We start from the raw sequence: 10303 nt of genomic DNA on the forward strand, positions 1-10303 counted from the left end.
ACTCAGCCCTTGTGAGGCAAACTAAGGAGCTACTTGACTGAGAAGTAAAGGCTCCGGTCTCGTAAACTGAAATACGGCCGGGAGAGCGGTGCATGACCACATGCCCCTCCATATCCCTATCCAGTGATGCCTGTGGGCTGAGGATGACACGAGGGCCGGTCGGTACCGCTGTGCCTTCGAAGGCCTGTTCGGACTGAGTTTAATGCCTGATACTGCATCTCCTATCTAGTCTTCATCGACTCCTCTTTCTTCTTCAATCACGTCATCGGACAAGTCGTCCCTCTCACAGAGGCCTTGAATATATTCTTTGCACCTATCTGCTCTCTCCTCTGCGTTTAACAGTGGAATTACTATTGAGCTCTTAACGCTACTATCTTTGCTTTTAATTGTTTTGAATTTTCCCGATTCTGAGTCAGTCATTCCGACAATCATTTCTTTTTTGATTTCTTCACATTTTTCATGCAGCCATTACGCCTTAGCTTCTCTGTGCTTCCTATTTATTTCCGTACTTCTAAATTTCCCTGAACATTTTTGTACTTCCTTCTTTCGTCGATCATCTGAAGTATCTCTCTTGTCGCCCATGGTTTCTTCTCATTTTCCTTCTTTGTGCTTACGTTTTTCTTTCCATCTTCTGTGACCGCTCTTTTTAGAGATGTCCATTCCTCTTCAGCTGTACTGCTTACTGAGCTATTCCTTATCTCAGTACCTGTACCCTCAAAGAATTTAAAACGTATCTGTTCATATCTTAGTACTTCCGTATACCACTTCTTTGAGCACTCATTCTTCTTTACAAGTCCCTTCAGCCTACTCTTCATCACTAATACATTGTGGTCTGAGTCTCTATCTACTCCTGGGTGTGCCTTACAATCCAGTATCTGATTTCGGAATCACTGCCTGACCATTTTGCAATCTAACTGAAATATTCCCGTATCGCCAGGTGTTTTCCGAGTATACCTCCTCCTCTTGTGATCATTCGTGAACAGAGTATTTGTTATTACTAGCTGATATTCACTATAAAACCCAATTAGTCTTTCTTCTCCCTCATTCCTAGTACCAAAACCAGAATCTCCCATAAGATTTTCTTCTACTCCTTACCCTACAACAGTTTTCCAGTCCTCCATGACTATTAGATTTTCATCTTCCTTTACGTTCTGAACTACCCGTTCAGTATCCTTATATACTGTCTACCTCTTCACCTTCGGCATGCGATGACGCCATGAATACCTGAACTATCGTGTCGATCTTGACTTGCTGTCGACTCTGATCATAACAACAAGCCTGTTACTGAGCTGTTCACAGTAACTCGCTCTCTGCTCTACCTTCCTGTTCATAACGAATCGTGCTCCCATTATACCATTTTCTGCTGCTGTTGATATTACCCCATACTTGTACGACCAGAAATCCCTCACGACATCTCTGTCAACATCAGCCTCCAAATATCGTGTGAAAAGACACGCACTACATGACCGCCAAACAGATAAATCTTGGATCTTTCGTGGCAACAAATGGTAACGTCACTCACGTCCAACACATCACGTACTTAAGTTTAATTACAGGGAACACTATCTATGACAAAGTCAGTAATAAAGCAAGCGAACAAAGATCGCGTAAAGCCTACGGAGTGATTTGGAATACTTATAACAAGAAATACCTTTCCTGAAAACTGCCAAGCAGTCGTTCTTCTAGAAGCAGTCTACGCTGTTGTGATGCCATTATTAACCGTCATTGTCAATGTGATGGATAAAATGCAGTGCTAGAGAATTGCTTACACCATACAGGGGACTCAAAAAACGAAATTATTTACCTAATACCCGCGAGGATCTCAAATGTTGACACTCTGGGAGATACGCGGACGATGTGCAGACATAAGATCGACTCTCATTAATTTAAGTCCCAATAACTGACTCCAGAAAGTTTGAAACTCAAACACGCGTGCACGCTAGAGTGAAGAAAGACTGATTGTGATAGGATGATGAAGTCTTCGGAAGATGAGAACAACAAATCTTAATCTAATAATTGGTTTTGTGTTCTCTTTAAGAAGGTAAACGAAACAATTGTGTACAACATCGTGAAAACGGTTCAAAAATGGCTCAAATGGCTCTGAGCACTATGTGACTTAACTGCTGTGGTCATCAGTCCCATAGAACTTAGAACTACTTAAACCTAACTAACCTAAGGACATCACACACATCAATGCCCGAGGCAGGATTCGAACCTGCGACCGTAGCGCGTGAAAACGGAAAATTGTGTAACAGTGACAATATTTGAATGCAGTTATTCCGTTAGACATAGCGGTAAGTGTCTTAAATTTACAATGCACTTTGAAAATGGAAGCAAAGACCGTAAACGACAGCTATAACTCCAAAATTCAAATGCGTTTCTTCCCCTACGCGACACGTCTTCAAATCTCTCCGAAAGTTCACAATGAACGTGTAATGTTTTGATTTTTCTGATGCTATGCAGTCATATTTGGTATTTTTATTCTTAAAAATATTTTTGTATCAATGGCAGAATGATATGTTCATTAACATACCTAGAAATAAAAAGGTAGAAAATGCTACTCTCTTGTGATCACAGACATCGTTTGTATTCTGCTTCATAATCATGGTGACTGGTACACTCAATTCGGCGACGTTGGGGACATTCCTTAGGAAACTCAGCTAATTGTATTTGGTCTGTTAATCTTCCCCGGAAGCTGCAAATGGTGGGCAGATAATTATCTCTGATAAATGTGTTGCGGTGAATAATTTCAGCTTATTTTAGCATATATACTGTGCTTCATAAATTCTTCCCTGAGAATATGAAACTGGAAGACTTTTTATTTCTCTTTTTACAACTATTTCTGTATTGCAGTGTGGAAGTGATTATTACTCTCAAGCAAAACCCTTGTTTCAAGGGATCGTCCATATTGCCTACTACCGAATTTTAATAGTAATAACATTAAACTCAAAATAGGAAGGTGACATAAATCTCAAAATGTAATTACTACGTACAAACACCTTTAATGAAATATGTATTATTGTGTTCCAGGTCATTACACTTGACTAACAACTTCTTCTAAATCGATGTTACAGTTATTCAACAAAGATGAATTATAGCTGTCAAAACAATTTCCTAGAACTATCCAAGTTATGCACTCAAAACAAGACAGTTATGAGGGAAAACTAAACTTACCTTATCTGATCCTACACTGTCGAACGCACACAATTTCGTGTTAGGGAATCTGGCTTGAGAAGTAAAAGCGCTTATTTTAACAAAAACACATCGGCTTAAAACCAGATAAGTATTTTTAAAGAATTTAAATTACACTGATTTGCCTCGAAGCAACATTTACAATAAATAAGTCCCTTAGTCAAATTATTGACAACCTTGTAACGCTTCCAGGAGCTTGCTGCTGTTACATTGACACCCAAAATCAATTTCTGCTTCAAAGCAGTTTCTCTTTGAATGTCGCTTCGATGTCTTCACAAGTAGCGCCGTGATAGAACTTTTAGTCAAATCCAATTCAGAGCGATTTGTGTGAAATTACCGACAGACTTTACGGCTCCACGTTCAGATCACAGATGCCTCACTAGCCCTCCGAACGTCACCCTCCTCCCCCAATCCCCACCGTTGATCAGAAGTATTGTCCGCTGTGCTTACGACAAGTGGAACCCGGTCATATGCCAACGCGCATTCCTGAACGTTACTTGGGCTGCTGCGGTAATTACTCAGTCTAAACACAAAGTAACCTTGTACATAACAACAAAACTCACTCTCCATTTGTAATTCCAAATATAGCACATTACAATTTGTAAAATGTGCTGAGAATATTAATACTATTTACAAATATCATTGGCCGGCCGGTGTGGCCGTGCGGTTCTAAGCGCTTCAGTTTGGAACCGCGTGACCGCTACGCTCGCAGGTTCGAATCCTGCCTCGGGCATGGATGTGTGTGATGTCCTTAGGTTAGTTATGTTTAAGTAGTTCTAAGTTCTAGGGGACTCATGACCTCAGAAGTTAAGTCCCATAGTGCTCAGAGCCAGCCATTACAAATATCATTATCAAAATACACCCGCAGAGTGAATAAGTTACTGTAGATGCGGTCCTGCAGCCAGGCGGATAGATCTGTTATATTACAAAATGTTTCTATTAAAGCACATTCTTCAACTTTGAAACTAATTATAATTACAGCTGAAATGTTGAAATTACATGACAGTGTAGCTTGAAGTTCGCCCTACAGAGGCTATTTTATTCTCATTTGCAGCTCTAGCGAGAGAAACCTGAACTACGATACAAACGTGTCACCCATGTTACCGTCGTTAACTTGTGAAGAGCAGCGAAGTGTAGTTAGATATTTGCGGGCCAAGGCATAAACCGAGTTAAATTGGTAGGGAGATGTGTGGCGTCCGTGGGGACGACCGCATGGACCTTAGCAATGTCTCCAGGTGGTGTGCATTTTTCTAAGAGGGTCACGTGAACCTTAGTGATACGACACTCTCCTGGCGGCCGGTAACAGACGCACATCGCAAAATGTCGGAGCCATTGAGGCAACAATTTTGAACGACCGCCTTGTGTGGAATTGCGAACCTTGTCGCAGCAGTTCCACATTTCCTACGGTGTGCTGGACGATATTGTTCATGATACGCTGAAATTTAGTAAAGTTAGTGCTCGCCGGGTGCCTAAGAATTTGATAGACAACCACAAGGACCAGCGAATGATGACAAGTTGGATTGCGTAACGCGTTACGCCGCAGAAGGACATGAGTTTCTGAAAGGGATCGTCACTGGTGATGAGTCGTGGGCGTACCACTACACGCATGAAAACAAGCTAGCCTCTATGGAGTGGAAACATGCTGGTTCCCCTGCACGACAAAATTCAGAGTGATTCATCCTGCTACGAAAGTGCTTGTGACGGAGTTGCGGGATATGCCTGGTGTGTTTATTGGTCGATATTTCTAAACACGGGACCACTGTGAATGCTGCAGCCTATATTAAAACTTTGGTTAAGTTGCATCGTGCCCTTCGTGACAAACACCGCAACAGTAATGCTGACTGCGTCAGACTGCTTCATGACAATGTAGGCCCCTTTTTACTGCTCCTTTTCGTGAGAGAATGGCCAAATTTGGGTTTGATGTGCTCAAGAATTCACCATAGAGTCCAGATTTTGCACCGTCGGACTTACATCTGTTTGGTCCCAGGAGTAAATTCCTGCCCGGCCAAAGCTTTGCGATGGATGCGGAAGTCAAATCAGCAGTCCTCAGATGGCTTTATACCAAGTGGACTTCTACGAATAGGGCATACTGAAACTTGTACCACGATGGGAGAATTGTGTTGAGAACGTTGCTGACTATGTAGAGAAGTAGGTAAAAAATGTAAGTTAATTTGTGTTTTTCGTTCCATATTAAAATTTTTGGTAGTAAAATTACCTTCCTGTCTTCCCTGGTATTAGTGGAAAATTAAAATGAATGCTTCTAAACAAGTAGTACCGAATCTCTATGTTTCCAATCGACTGATGTGGAGGAAATTATAGCCAATGATATACAGTAACGTCCAGTAGACGTAATACGAGCTGTTTAACAGAAAACCTCTGAATCCATAAAAAAGGATTTTCAGTCAGATTTGCCTATACTTTTAAGCATCATGGTGATAAAGAAAACATTATAGACGTACCTAAGCGGTATCCATTGCTTTAGTCTGTCAGGACATCGTAGCCGCTCTCCGGCGTGCGCTTCGTGGGTTTGGTTGGCAGGCGAGGGAGACATGAGTCAGAGAAAACTGAGGGTGGCCAATGTAATTACGGTAAAATCAGTTGTGAAATGTTCTCTGCTACTGTTGACCTGGGTCGCTGTTATGTTGTCATTCTTTACCGAGAGTGCTGCTGCTAATCTCGCTACTGTTCTGTGGCTTATGTTAAAGACTGCACCAGTGTATCGTTCTGAAACCGCTACACAAATAAATTAGCACTCCTCCCGGGGGAGGTCAACTGATCATTTTTTTGTTTCAAGCTGCAAAAATCTTCGCTGTTTAAAATATCCTGCTGTTGTTATTTTATGTCTTTTTTGTTGTAGGATTTTAAGCAACCGTAATTGTTTTGCGTTGTAACCACAAATTTTAAGATACTTACCGGTAGACATTTACTATTGGTTCCCGACAACGCTCATTTGATAGCTTCTTCCCGAGACAAATTTTACCTCGTTTACTTGACACCTTTGTCAACCAACTACGATCACTTTTACATAATGTTGCATGTAACGATTTTGCGTGTCTGTTTGTTTCCACTAAAGGTTCAACTGGTAACTGTAGTGGATCGATATCACAGTCGTGGGCTTTGTGAAATTGTAATCATGGAAGCCTTTAACATCTTATGGATGAGAGTTGTGGGAGCTTACTGAAAATAAAATAAAAACAAATTGAAAGCTGTAGAAGTGGACTATCTCAGAAGATCCTTCACAATATGTCGGCGTGATCACGTAAGAATTACAATTAGGGAAATGAGCCAGTCTCAAGAAAGTACCACAAATAAAATAGAATTTTTATTTAACATCGAAATTCGCCAAACAGCCGCGCAATTGAAAAGTTATTTTATTTTATTTTCGCTTCCATTCTCGTCAATTCACTACGCCGTCTTCAGGCCCATGCATATTAGAAAGAGTATAGATGTGAAACGTCCCCTTTGAACAATTTATACAAGACTGTGCTTAAACTGACACACAATATTTTGTTAGCGCAACGCAATCTGACTTTCAAAATTCCCTACAAAAGAATGGCCCTGACTAACATTAAACTATACCTTTCACAAATCACATACCTCACAAAAATCTTCGCTGCTCAAGCTACTGCAATACAGCGAGCGCCACTACTGCCAGCTAAATAAAAGATTCAAACTATGGAAGGCACTAACTACTGATAGGGATAGTTAGCAAATGAAAGATATTAATAGAGAACAAACAATGTATTTACCTTGATATCATCATGTATAAATATAGCAGTTCATGACAAATTACAAATCTCCGCCATCTCTCTCCCCACATCCACCACTGCTGGCGGCTCACCTCCAACTGCGCAACGCTACGCGCTGTTCACATCCAGCTGCCGCTGCCCAACACTACAATGGCAGACAACAATGCAAACTACCCACAGACTGCACACAGCACAGCCAGTGATTTTCATATTGAGCGCTACGTAACGTTGCCAATAAGAAAACATAAACAGCCTACTTACATAGAGAAAACATAAACAGCCTACTTACATAGCCCCCATGCTCCCCACAAAAAATTTTACAAAATTTTTTTGGGCAGTGGCCAATAATGATTTGATAAAATTTTTCATAATTACAATAACAAAGATATCAAATGCACACACTTATTGATACAACGTTGGTCAAAAGCTCAAATTTTCTCACAGTCCATAAAGACAGTCCTAATCGTACATAACAGTAGAATAGCAGTGTTTTTCTCAAAGTCTGAGCAGTAAAAGAAAATGCACACGGAAGTAGTGGATTTCCATGCAGTCTTGAAGAAGTAGCGTTGTCCTTTCAACGGAAAGACAGTGCTGACTCGACATGCAGACAGGTAATGGGCCACAATGGAGCAAACCCACAGCAGAGTCATTCGAAGTTTTGAAGAATATTGGTAGGTAGGTCATCACAGAGCAGACCCACTGGAGTCCTGGTAGAGATTGTGGTATTGGTGGGCCACCAGAGGTGCAGACCCACTGCAGTCCTTGTAGAAATGATGGTATTGGTGGGTCATCAAAGATGCAGACCCACTGTAGTCCTTGTAGAAATAATGGCATGGTGGGTCATCAAATATGCAGACCCACTGTAGTCCTTGTAGAGATGGCCAGCAGCCATCTGTTGCGATCTGTTGCGACTGTGCAGGTGCACAATCACCATCGAAGAGTCTTGCAGACAATATAGCAAGTCCATAACCACCACTTGTGCACTCACAAAGTTTTTGGAATTGTCCTTAGAACCAGCAATGCTGTTATCCAGTCCCTTGCTGAATTATCAACACATGTGCAAACACTAACAGTCCCTACTTCTCACATATTGTCCATATACTATGACCAACAGAAACGTGTGCAGTGAAATGTAACTTACAAGTTAATAATAAGATGAACTGATGTCAATTACAATTTTATAAATTTACAACATGAAAATACAATTACAAAGGTACAAGATACATCATTAAAGAACATAATAATACAGATAACATTTGTAGTAACACAGGCTTTACAAAAGAATAGAAATAAACATATACATCAGTGGAATTATGACATGAGTACATACATAAAGGATCACAATAACTTTTGAAACATCAACTTCACACATGAGCATTGAACAGAACAGAATTAATAATGTCTAACATCTTTACAAAGTAAATAACATATTATTAATGCCAATTATATTCGAGGATAACAGTATTCCTCATCATAGTGAATGTAGCTTAATATTAAAAGAAGAAAAAATTCTATGAAACTACACAGAGACAGGAAGAAAACAAATACACAAGGGTACACAAACATATAGTGGGATAACACAAAAGGAAAGGACAGGGTTTGTTGTACTGCAGTATTTTGCAAACAAAACTTTCTTTACTTCTTGGAGATCTCCCTTCATTCATCATTATTCCCAAAAAGTCCTATCTATACCTGCTTTCTGTATTCTATTCATATTTCTTTCAATATAATTATTTCTCAGTGTACAATACTCATTTTGGCCCAAATCTTTTTCATATTGTCCATAGTCAGTTTCTTATATGGTCTACCTCCTCTTAAGCTAACTTAAATCTACTGAGCTCAGATGCTAAACTAAGGAACGAGGCAATGCAGCAGCACATAAAACAATTAATATAAACAGCAATAAAAAATGGTAAATCGCAAAGCAAGCTACAGTAAATCTAAATTACCAAGCAATTCAACATTACAACTAATATGAGCCAATGTGCAGCAACAATAAAAATAAATGAGTAGTAAAACTGGCTTAGCAGAGTAACACAAAGTCAAATTCAGTAACACTATGCCTGGCAAACAGCAGTAACTTATACCTAAACATGACATAGCTCAAGCAGAAAAAATAGTACACTAAAGATAACAATGCAGATAAGGGAAATGTATAATCACATCTTAATGTCTAACTAATTAAAGTGGTGCACCACAGCAACTTATTGTAAAAAAAAAAATATTACCATGTACTTGAAAAGAAAATTATGTGTTACTGTTACTAGTTCCTTCTTATTGTTCTTTCCTTTCCAAGTGCTCCTTTTTTAAAGAATGTGGATTATAAAATAATTATTGAATAGATCTGTTGACAGAAAGTGTTCACATTAGCAAATGCATTTCATTTTATAAAAGCAATGCTGCAACACAGCTGGAAACCAGATATCAAGTGAAATAAGCAACTACGAAAAGCAAAGCATAAAAATATAATTCAATAGTCATGTGACATTTCATAAGTCAGTAGCTCTCAACTCTCATAGAAAGACGCTTGTCATAATCAGGTGTGCAGATGTAAAAATATTTCTCGTCATTTCATTAGGCATTTCAGTTAATATCGTAAATTAAGAGCTAGTGTAATCATATGTTTTCAAGTTCGACCGTGTCGTTTTTGCGATGCTTTCTACAAAGGAATGTCAGAAGCGAGGTTAATGGCGTCCCCTTTTTTTTTCTACCTGTGCCGCTGAAAAGGGCTCGCAATAATGGCTTTTCCTCCAGGCAACTGGCACACCTGGCCGCTCGCAACGCATTACGTCACGGTCACTTACCTTTCTTACCGACATATTTACGACAGCAGTTTCCGCTACAGTGACAGTCTCATATAAACATTTCACAGGTCGAAAATTTGCGTAACAAATGTGTAGAAACAAAATCTTGTAAATATAACAGCGTCCAAAAAAAAAATTCGTCAGCATTGTGATACAGTCACACATTTACACACATTTAATAACTCTTAAAGTACGATTCTTGGTTTCCAACATACTTCTTATTCCTCATATACGGTAGCATCATCTTATTGATCATAAACATATCTCAACAGCATAATACACATTGTCGTCGTAATAATAACATCATAACACCTCAGTCAAATCTCAAAATCGTCGTAGCTTCCTCCAATAATTTCAAAACCTAAAAAAAATTCTCTGCTCATTTCAATAGTGTCATCTACCTCAAACGTACTTTAAAAATCGTGATCTCATACTACATATATCATTCAAAGCTCTCATAATATCACAATGGTTCTGAAAAAATATGAACAGTTCACAAAGTACAGACAAAATACCATTTCATAAGTGGGAAGTTACCCAACTGTGTAATTGCGTAAA

This window comes from Schistocerca serialis, chromosome 1, assembly GCF_023864345.2.
Source record: "Schistocerca serialis cubense isolate TAMUIC-IGC-003099 chromosome 1, iqSchSeri2.2, whole genome shotgun sequence".
Taxonomy (NCBI): Eukaryota; Metazoa; Arthropoda; class Insecta; order Orthoptera; family Acrididae; genus Schistocerca; species Schistocerca serialis.